General features: G+C 32.5%; 1 protein-coding gene across 4 annotated transcripts in view; it reads left to right on the forward strand.

Moving 5' to 3' along the window:
- The window catches only part of LOC132754561 (telomere-associated protein RIF1-like), a 55,600-nt gene that overhangs the window by 2,370 nt on the left and 41,183 nt on the right, over window positions 1–12,047 (forward strand). Inside the window, exon 1 of one of the 4 annotated variants that reach the window (XM_060745208.1) lies at window positions 7,357–7,512. The exons of the other annotated variants lie outside the window; for them this stretch is intronic. The gene's annotated coding sequence lies outside the window, so the exon portion shown is untranslated. Of the gene's footprint in view, window positions 1–7,356; window positions 7,513–12,047 lie in introns of those variants that run through there. 4 annotated transcript variants of the gene reach the window in all.

Genomic DNA, 12,047 nt, shown 5'->3' on the forward strand with positions numbered 1-12,047 from the left:
AGTAGACCCAATAAACACCAGCGGGTGGATTTAATTGAGTGTCAACTTTTTATCGGTCACGTGCTGCTTACCATATTGCCCGAGGTGATAAAAATACATGCGAGATGTAAAATTGTATAAGTACTTTAAAGATATTGTCCAGCATTATAATAGCCATTAAGTATCTGTCAATTAGCCAAAAAGATCGTCTTAAAATTGATAAACTGGATATTGACCAACCCAAAATTTACGGGAAATTTACCGTAAATTGCAGTAGATCTCTAATGACAAATTTTGATTTTTTTTTTGTTTTAAGCTACTTGACTAAATCGCCAGTGGAAAACAATGATAAAATATTTAAAAAGTATTAACTTCCCAACAACTATTTGCACAACAACCAAAATTGTGAGTATTTCTTCAGAAAACAGGAAAAAATCCGATTGTCACATGTTTTCGCGACACCGATAATTTTGATATTTATTTAAAGGTGAAAATAAGCTATGTTCTGTTTAAAAATCTTTACTATTATGGCAGAAAATTTGTATTACATTGGTGATGACATTTTTCAGTAGGTTATTCATAAAAAAGGCTGCATTCTGTGAATGAGTTTGCAAGTGTTATTTTTATAGGCTAATATGACCTAGGTCTACTCCAGTTCTGTGTGAAATGTGGAAATTGACAGGGGTTATAGCTGACAAAATTTGATTAGAACAAACATAAGAAATTGTCTGATAATAGCATTATGTAAATTCATAATGAATCTTGAATATTATTGATATACAGTAATTATACTATATAACATTTTTATTCTGTTCTATAATAACAATTTAAGTTGTGGGTCTATTTAAAAAAAAGGTAGTTATCAATATTAGGGCTGGGTATTGATCAGAAATTTCCGATACGATACGTATTGCGATACAGACCAACGATACACAATACGTATTGACGATACAGTACAATGATGCTTCATTGTTAGGATGTACTTATTAAAAGTACTATTTACATTTCATAGATGCCCTGGTGAAATATTATTGAATCTTTCTTATATCTGTTTTAGATTTTGACTTTGTTAATGATGATATATAATACAGAGCAGGTGCATAGGTACCTTAATTAGTACATTTGAGATAATATTTTGAAAATGACATGATGGGCCCTTTTTTAGATAAAACAATTATTTTGAAAAAAAAATAAAAAGCTTTGTAGAGAAATAATTCAATGCAAAAATATAATTATGTAAATACTAGGAAAAGTTAATGCAGAAAATAATTAAAACATCACTATTTATTTATTATGACAGGAGTCCAGTACTGTCTACAAGTTGACAGGAGTCCAGTACTGTCTACAAGGCAACTGTTCTAAATTATAAGATCTTTATAATAAAATCAAATTTTTGTAGAATTTGAAATATATACGCTGAGAAAGTATTGGAACATTGAACATTTTCTAACAAATCATGTTTTTTATATCTTAAACGGTAAAATTACAATAAAAATATAAACATCATGTAATGATGTTGTGGTGTCGTAATCCGTAACGTACCGGGAAACGGTGTTTAGCTACGTCTTCGCGCAGTCACATTTATTTAGTTAGCAAACTACATCTTGGAAAATCAATAAATTTGTAGGATTTATGTGTTTACAATATGTGTTTGATTAAATTACAAGTAAATGTTTTTGGTCTAATACAAACTACTGCCGACCTGAAAGTATTTTTTACCAGTGTTAGAAAAAGGAGATTGAATGGCCGGATAAATTTTGTCACGGATTTATCCGTCATTTTGTGTATTGACACATTCGTTGTTCCACCTGAACTAATCAATGCAGCCTTTCAAATATTGCTGAGGGCCTTCTTAACATTTACTTTAGAGAAAATTCCACACTTTTGACTTTCGTGCGGACATTTTAAAGACGATAGTTTTAATGTAAAGCCATCATGTTTATAAGTTACACTTTATACATTAGGTTGTCTCCCTTTGTATCGGTATAGCTAAAACCCGATAACAGTACCGTATTGAAAAACGGAAAATCGATAAATACCGATTTACCGGTATATTGATCCAGCCCTAATCAATATATACACAAATGTATCAGTTTATTTGAGAATCCTTATAAAACTGAAAAAGGTTTATATGTAATGTTTATTTAATCAACTGCTTATGTTGTTAATCGCTAAATCGTGAATAGTCCGCTGAACTTTTGGCTATTATTATTTTAAGTTAAAAATATTGGCTATTATTTTATTTGAGCCAGTGTGAGCCCTGAGCATGTATGATAGGTGCCATATGACATATCCTAGAATAGACCTAGGCCTTTAAAGGGATACTCGGGCAAATTAATGACACAATATTCAAATTATCTTATGTACTTAAATCACACTTAAAAATTACATTTATTTTTAAGTCCCAGCATGAATTTCTGTATATATCTTAAATATTTTGGGTTTGAAGCATAAATATATCTATATATGTTGAACGAAATTTAGCTGCCGACAGAATCACTTTGTAGTTTTTAGCTCGACTTTTCTATGAAAAGGGGAGCTATCCTACTCGCCCCGGCGTCGGCGTTAGCGTTAGCGTTGGCGTCACACCTTGGTTAAGTTTTTCGTACCACCCCACTTTATTTCAGAAGTATTACAAGTATGGCTTTGAAACTTACCATACTTGTTCACCATCATAACCTCCATCTACAGACAAGAGTACATAACTCTGTCAAGGTTTTTGACAGAATTATGGCCCTTTTTTGACTTAGAAAGTGTATTGAGCTTGGTTAAGTTTTTTGTACCACCTCACTTTATTTCAAAACCATTGGAGGTATTGCTTTGAAACTGACCATACTTGTTTACCATCACGACCTTCATCAACAGACAAGAGGACATAACTCTGTCAAGGTTTTTGACAGAATTATGCCCCTTTTTGACTTAGAAAATACATTGAATATGGGTAAAATCCACTTATTGCCTTAACCCTTTGAGATATTGCTTTGAAACTTTTAATGCTATTTCACATCATTACCCCCATCTGTACGCAAGAGAAGGTAACTCTGTCAAGGATTTGTTTTAAAAATTAAGGCCTTTTATCGACTTAGAATCTTGGTTAAGTTTTTAGTACCAGTCCACTTTTTGACTGAACTGTTTGAGATATTAATTTGAAAGTTGGAATACTTGTTTACAATCATGATTCCCAAACATGTCCAGGAGAAGGTAATTCTGTCAAAGATTTTATTTGAATTATGGCCCTTAACTGTCAATGTTTTGTATTATAGGCAAGCACTAAAAAAGTCGAGCGCGCTGTCTTACGGACAGCTCTTGTTAAACAAACCATGTGACTTGAACAAAGCCTTGAAGTTACAATAACAGATATTTTGGATATTTTATGATTGAAACAAGTTTAAGCCATTCATTTGACCTTTTCTTTAACATTTCCAGAGTTCAACTTCACTGTGACAACTATTGTGAAATTTTAACGCTCTAACCTGACCCAAGTTAGGAAATCGCCATTTTATCCTTTATTAGGGCAAAAGTTTTGTTCCTGTGACTAACTAGTGTATTCATTTTGAGGACATTTACAAAATAATGAATGAAAAATTCAAAACGAAGAAATGAAAATTTTGCCTGTGTCTCCCTTTAAACCACAGGGATAAGACGCTTAAAATTTGATCTGATATAATCCCCTACAGCTACCCCTCCCTCCAGTCCCTGCTTCAACCCCAAAAATATGATTTAAAGTCAATTTCCACATTTAGTATATAACAACAATAATATGACACTAATATTTGTATTTGGCTTAAACCAAAGGAAGCCATTTCACGCAATGAGACCTTGCGACGGATTGATACATGCCTGAATGACATCATACTATGGATGAATAATAACTTTGAAACTCAATGCGGACAAAACAGAGGTGATCGTCTTTGTACCAAAACGAAGTGATATTGAAGATCTTACTGTAAGAGTCGGTGATTCTGTAATAAAACCATCAACAAGAGTAAGAAACCTTGGCGCCGTATTGGACTCTCATTTAGACATGGAACAACATGTGAACTCAGTTTCTCGTTCATGATTCATGAAAATATGATTTCACTGTTTGATAAATATTTTCATCAATGATATAGAGTAAAATGATCAAAGATATTATTTAGATGAAATATATATCAAAGCTGCACACAAGTTCAGATAAATGTTTAAATAATAGATTTAGAGCATTTAAGATGTTCAACAACTGAAGGAGGTAGTGCTGAACATGCAGTAATGAGTTATAGAGGTAGCAAAATGAATCAAGGTAGCATTTTGACATCCACACAAAGTACTAATTCACTATAATTATACCCCCGAAACGAAGTATGGGGGTGTATTGGAGTCACTCTGTGGTCGGTTGGTTGGTCGGTCCAGCCGTCCGTTGCATTTTCCTTGTCCGGAGCATAACTTAAACACTAATAGTTGGAATTCAATACAACTTCATACAATGGTCAAGCACATCAACAGTGATTAATCTAGAAATTCCTTACAATGCGTCGGATGACGCACATGTTTGAAAACAATGAGTTCTGTAGCAAAATCAATGAGTCATGTAGCAAAATAAATTCGTCTTAGCAGATTTTTTTTTATTTAATAGCAGATCCTTGACATGATTTGCATGTTTTTATAACAATCGATTAAGTAATTAAAGTGTATGAAAAAGTTATTTTTGGTACTAATATTAATTGCAGGCAAAACAATTTTATTGGCTGCTCAAAAATCTAATTTGCATAATTTATATTTTCTTACTACTTATGTCTAATATTGTGCATTATCCATTTTAATTGTTCGTAATTTGCACAAAATGTCCCTGTCACACTGTATACATACTGACGACTTTTATTGCTCCTTGTATGCCTCTGTGTAGAAAGCATACACAGACAGACCTTTTGATCATGAAAAAAAGTCATGCACAATGTTTCCCTGATTGGTTAATCACCCTGTCAAATATTCTGATGACGTAATAGACATCTTCTCCGCAAGAAACTTGAGTGACCTTACACACCTGTCAGAGTATACTGTAACTTACAGCATTTCTTAAAATAGCAACGATAATTATTTAAAATATTAAGTAGATTAATGATTTTTTGTTTGCTTTATTGGATTAAATTTACGGTAGTAGAAATGCGGTAGTAGAAATGCGTATCTGTGTGGGAAAGGGATAAGGTAAGGAGATAACTTGGAAAAATGCTAAAGGGAAATGGATAAACGCAAGAATATGCGTAATTACAGGGGAATGGATAACCTGTTGCTGTTGATACCAGTTTTGTCTGGATGACTAAATAACATACAATAATTATATAAGTCTGGCACAGATTTTAGATGCGCCTTTGGCCCTTTGCTGACATTTTCCTGTGCCTTTCTCATTTTTTAGCGCCAATGGCACAGGCAGATCTCTGCATATTTCACCATTGTAGGCAATTCGCTTTCACGCAAAATGGACGCTAATTAAAGAGTTATTGCCCTTTGTTCCTTTTCCTTGTCCGGAGCATAACTTGAAAACTACTGGTTGGAATTCAAAACAACTTCATTCAATGGTCAAACACAATAAGGGGAAGTGCAGTGCACAAGAACCATAACTCTATCTAAAGTAAGTACAGAGTTATTGCCCTTTGTTACTTTTCCATTGCTCATTTTTGTCCGGAGCATAACTGGAAGACTAAAGGTTGGAATTCAATACAACTTAATACAATGATCAAGCACATTGAGAGGAAGTGCAGTGCATAAGAACCAGTACTCCATCTTGACTAATTACAGAGTTATTGCCCTTTGTTACTTTTCCTTGTCCGGAGCATAACATGAAAACTACTAGTTGGAATTCAATACAACTTCATACAATCATCAGGCAAATTAAGAGGAAGTGCAGTGCACAAGAACCATAACTTTGTCTAGAGTAATTATTGAGTTACTGCCCTTTGTTACTTTTCCATTGCTTTTTTCTTGCCCAGAGCATAACTTGAAAAGTAGTATTTGGAATTCAATACAATTTCATACAATGGTCAAGTATATTGAGAGGAAGTGCAGTGCACAGAAACCATAACTCTTTCTTGACTCATTTAAGAGTTTTTGCCCTTTGTTACTTTTAAATGTCCAGTGCATAACTTGAAATTTAATGTTTGAAAGGGGCAGTGAGGTGAAGTGCAGTGCAGAAGAAGCATAACTCTATTTTGACTCATTACAGTTATTGCCCTTTGTTACTTTTTTGTCCTAGGCATAACTTGAAAACTAGTAGTTGGAATTCAATACAACTTCATACAATGGTCAAGGGAAATGAGAGGAAGTGCAGTGTACAATAATCATAACTCCATCTTCAGTATTTGTAGAGTTATTGCCCTTTTCCTTGTCCAGTGCATAACTTAAAACTAATGTTTAGAATTCAATGCAACTTCATACAATGGTCAACCGCAAAGAGAGGAAGTGCAGTGCTCAAGAAGCTTAACTCTTTCTGGATATATTAAAACTTCATCAATGGTCAACCATATTGTAAGGAAATGCAACATACAAAAACCACAACTATCTTAAATTGCCCACAACCATAACTATTTCAATTCTTGAACAAGGTATTCTGTTACTTGTAACATCCTCATTTCTAAAGCAGTCTTGTGGGGGTATTAATCACATTTAGTGATAGTTCTAGTTTACCTTGGCGGCTTCCATCCTACCCAACAAAAACTGGCATTGTTCACAGGATAGCCTTATTTTTGGAAGGATTTTTGAAAGCTGCAAACAAAGTTATTTTAGGGCTTCATTATTAAAAAAAAAATGAAATTGCAGTGGTTTTTCTCAGTTAATTGGAAAAAGGCTCTTGATTTTCAGAAAAATTATTGCTAAAATTGTCAGATGTTTGGGAAAACTGCATGATTTTAAAGAAAATTCAATTGGGAAGAGCCCTTATATAGGCCTCTGTTATATATGGTGAAAAATCACTGAGTTGGAAATGGGTTACTAAGCATATCTTCTTGATATGTAGGTCATATTAAATTTGGTATTTGTTACTTTTTTATTTCCTTATAAACAATTGGGAAAAGCATACATTCTCAAAAAGATTAAAATTTATACAACAATTTTATAAGAAATTTTAAGCATAGATTTATGAGCTATAGAAAATCTTGATTTTGTTGAATAGTATTACAATGTCATAGTCAGATCCGAGGCTGATTATGCCCAAATTTCAGTCAAGTTGACAAGACAGCTAAAATCGATGAATTCAATAAAATGTTAAACTCCAGGATGCAAGTTTAATATGTTAAGCACAACTTTCATGCTTCAAAGACCAGGTACACATATACTGTATGAATTTTAAGATAAAATTGATGAATAAACCTTCAATGTTTACTCATAAGTACATTGAGATTTTATATATATATATTGGACAACCTTATGCTAATTGTAGTAATGTTTTATCATGTCGGGTATCTATGTTAATTCTATTTTTTGTAACGCAAAATAGCCAGACTTGAAAGATTATGAAATTGTTAAAGCTGGCTGAGATATAAGTTGGATTTACATGGATGTTCTGTGAGTATATACTGTTGGTGCACTGGCACAAGCCTTCTGTATAGGGTTAAACTTAACTCGTATTAAATTGCATATGTTTATTATAAGGAGTTAATTTGCTGCTGCACTAATAAGGTGACAAACTGTTTGAGGAAAAGTATTACATTGTATATCAGGAGAAATAAATGGGTAACTCTATAACTAAACAGTTTAACTATTTAAAGGGGAAAGTTTAAATACTTAAAGAGGAAAGTTTAACTATTTAAAGGGGAAAGTTTAACAATTTAAAGGGGAAAGTTTAAATATTTAAAGGGGAAGGTTTAAATATTTAAAGGGTGTTACTGTTTAAAGGGGGAAGTTTAACTATTTAAAGCGGAAAGTTTAACTATTTAAAGCGGAAAGTTTAACTAAGAAAAGGGGATGTTTAACTATTATAAAGGGGGTTTAACTATTAAAAGGCGAAAGTTTAACTATTATAAAGCAGGGCTCGACATTAACGGTTGTCCGACTGCCCGGGACAACTAAAAGTTTGGTCCGGGCAAGTTATTTTGAAAAGCACTTGTCCAACAGGGCAAGTGAAAATAAAAAGCATCATTGACAAAATGCATGTACAAAATGAATAGAAATAACATCTTTTTATTTATAAACAGCTTTAAAACAAAATACACCATGAATCATTATCAATAATGTGAATATACTACGGTCATGTACATTTGTTGATATAGGAAACGGAAGGAAAAATATGAGCATGCGCCGCGGTAAGGTAATTCCCCATTCTAATAATAGACTATATCTTATTTTGTACAAGGTAATTCCCGGGTTATGCTGTTGTTTAAATTTTGATGTTTGCATGTAAAGATATCATTGAAAATATGTAAATAATCATATTGATCTTTAAATATAATTGTTCAATAAAGTTTTTGCATTTAAAATGATTTATTGTTTAATCTAATATAACAACATTATGAACATAGCCAACGAAGACTCGTTTACGGCTGTTGACTTGATGATTGAACGGGGAATTACCTTACCGCGGCGCATGCTCATATTTTTCCTTCCGTTTCCTATATCAACAAATGTACATGACCGTAGTATATTCACATTGAATAAACAGATGAACCGATGTTTTAGAAAAACTACTAAATACAAAAAATATTTGTGTCTAACTAACAATCAATTTCATAAACAATATGTCCAGTTTATTGCCTTATGTGAACATTACCTAATACAAGAAGTATTAATGTATGAGCTTGTTTGTTTTTCTGATTTATACATTTTTACCATTTTTAGGTCAGGACAAGTAAGTCTTAGGTCAGGGCAACTAGTTTTAAAAACTACTTGCCCGACAGGACAACCTGATTCAAAAGTTAATGTCTAGGCCTGATAAAGGGGAAAGTTTAACTTAGAAAAGGGGATGTTTAACTATTTAAAGGGGAAAGTTTAACTAAGTAAAGTGGAAGTAAAGGAATGTTAAACTGTATAACTAAGGGGAAAATTTTAATTTATAGCTAAAGGGAAATCGGAAGTTTAACTATAACTAAGGCGGAGGTTTAACTCAATAACTGAAGGGTACAGTTTAGTTATGCATATGGATTAGGAAAGGCTTAACTATAATTACTTGGGGGAAAGTTTTAATATAGCTAAATAATGATTTCCAGATCACTCTTTAAGATGAAAGGTTACAATTTTCAGAAACAGAAAAACTTTTAGGTGTCCATGTTGATCATACACTGAACTGGAAAACACAAGTCAAAATGACACTGAATAAATGCAATTCATTACTATACCTTCTTTTGAGAATAAAACAATTTCTAAATGTTTATGTCAGGAAAATTTTCTTTAATGCATACATTCTTCCCCACTTAGACTATTGTTGCACTATTTGGGGAAATTGCAGTAAAGAACTCTTAAATGACCTGTATAAATTTCAAAAACGTGCAGCACGAATAATATTGGACAAAGATTTTGATGCACCCACTGATGATTTATTTTCTGAATTAAACTGGATGAAATTTTCTGAAAGAGTAAATTATAAAAAAGCTATTTTAGTGTACAAGTCCCTTAACAATCTTCTCCCTGATTATATGCAAAATCTTTTTACTTACACAGAAAATACACAATTAAGATCATATCAACAAAAACAACTTCAAATCCCAAAACCTAGACTTGAGTTCTGCAGAAAATCTTTATCATATTCAGGGTCAAAACTTTGGAATTCTCTTCCCCTGGATATCAGAAATTCCACAAATTTACAGTCGTTAAAAAATAATTATCTTAAATGGTGGTTCTCTGGTGGGAATAAAACACATCAATTTGTATTATAAAATGATAAATGTATATCTGAATTGCAATGTTTATATTCTTATATAATGTTTTTTCCTAGATTTTCATTTTACATGTTTCTTAACTACAATGTATTTGTAATTTTGTTGTTGTTTTATCATACCTTTTGTTTGTAAATGTTTATATTGTGTACATTGTATATTTGATAGAGGCTCATAGGGAAGACTGGGCATGCCCAACTATGTTGCCTCTTTAAATAAAGTCTTTATTATTATTATTATTATTAAATAGAAAAGCATTACTCTTTAACTGAAGGGAAATGTTTACTTCTATAGGGGAAGTTAATAACTAAAGATTAAGTATGATTCAGTAATATAAAGAGCATCTAAATGACTTTCCTATCATTACCAATCTCTTTCCCTGTTGTAGCAGTAAGTAAAACCCCTGAAAAAATGAGCCAATCAACAGCATTCTCTAGACAGACAGTGAGTGCGGGTAACTAATACCTGCACTCCAGTTAACGCTCTGTGCATGTATTGGTATACAATTTAATTCTGACATGTTTTCAGTAGTAAAATCTCAAAACTATGATACAATTAATCATTTAAATGAATTCAGAAAACAAAAGTTTTATTGATGTATTTACTGACTGAAGAGTTGTAATTTTCTGTCAGACTTTAATACATAATTCATTGCTTTAGAAAATAAGATTTGTTTGTCCCTTTGTAAAAACAAATTGATATAAATAAGATTTATAACAGCTAAACTGTCATCAGATTATGATAGATGACATGTATATTAATCTTACACTCGGACAATGATACTGCAAAATCCTAGAAAGGACATGATAAAAATAATTTTTCGTCTTCCATATATTGTGACATGTGTTTAATGAAATGTATTTGTAATTTTGCTGTCAAAACTAAAACCCTGTGAAATATTAATTAGTTTAATGCTCAGTTTTGACATGAAAACTCATTGATTATGAAATAATGATATATAAAAATAGTTTGTTTAGTAAGGATATTGACTTAATCGTTGATCTACTTATTGACTTTGTAAGGTAATTGTTGGTAATTGGTCGTGTATTTTATACGTTATTGACTTTAACAAATCACTGTTAATGATCTGTAATGTAAACATACCTTGACATTAATATGATAATGTATAGATATGTAAACTTGTGAGTTTAAATATGTAACACATGTTACTCTAAATATTATTTGATTAAAGTTGTAAAAATATATATTGTATTTAGATGTTAAACAAGTATATATGTACATGTCTATATAAACATGTATCACAGTATGGCACATTCACCTGCTGTGCTGCAAATTGTTCTTTAACACAGTAGTGAAAATAATAAGCCCAACTTGGGAGACTGGGGACTTAAATATATTGGCAGAAAAGAAGATTTACCCCTATAACTTGTTTATAGACCAGTGTTTTTTTTTTCACTTTGGGGGAAGGGGGTCGGTGCCCATTGGAGGGGGAAAATGCAATAGGAGGGGATTTTATACGGATCTAAAATATTGATGTGTCACATGATAAACTTGTTGGGATACCAGGAGTAGCTCCCCTTACCTATATGAAAAACCTTGCTTAACAGTAAGTCTTACAGGCATAAAATAAAGCATTTTTTGGCAGTTAGTTGCAAAAAAATGATATTCATTGCAGGCAAATTTGGGCTGCCATATTATAGGGGGAAATTTCAGCTTTGAGGGGGGAAAAAAACATACTATTTTGAGGGGGGAATGGGGAGAATTTCGCCGAATATTTTGGTGGAAAAAAAAAACACTGTAGACAATTGAAAATCTGAGCTAGTAGGGAAAAAAAACATCAAAATATTGTTGTTCTACTTATACCCCTTATCAATGGGGGAACATAATTTAGTGAGATAGTTATGAAATCTTAGTTAACTTCGAGTAAATTCACTTCTCTATATCAATAATTTCACCCCATTAGAGAACTTATATGATTAAGCTTGTTGATATGGAGGCAAATAATTGTTATGCCCCCATTTCGAAGAAAAGGGGGTATATTGCTTTGCACTTGTCGGTCCGTCGGTCTGTCGGTCCGTCGGTCCGTAGACCAAATGGTTTCCGAGTGATAACTAAAGAACCCTTAGGCCTAGGAACTACAAACTTGGTATGGTGATTGGTCATGACCAGTAGATGACCCCTATTGATTTTGGGGTCAAGGGGTCAAAGGTCAAGGTCACATTGACCTTGTAAGCAAAAATGGTTTCCGATCAATAACTAAAGAACCTTAAG

The sequence above is a fragment of the Ruditapes philippinarum genome, unplaced genomic scaffold (assembly GCF_026571515.1).
Source record: "Ruditapes philippinarum isolate M1 unplaced genomic scaffold, ASM2657151v2 ctg1048_1_1_1_1, whole genome shotgun sequence".
NCBI lineage: Eukaryota > Metazoa > Mollusca > Bivalvia > Venerida > Veneridae > Ruditapes > Ruditapes philippinarum.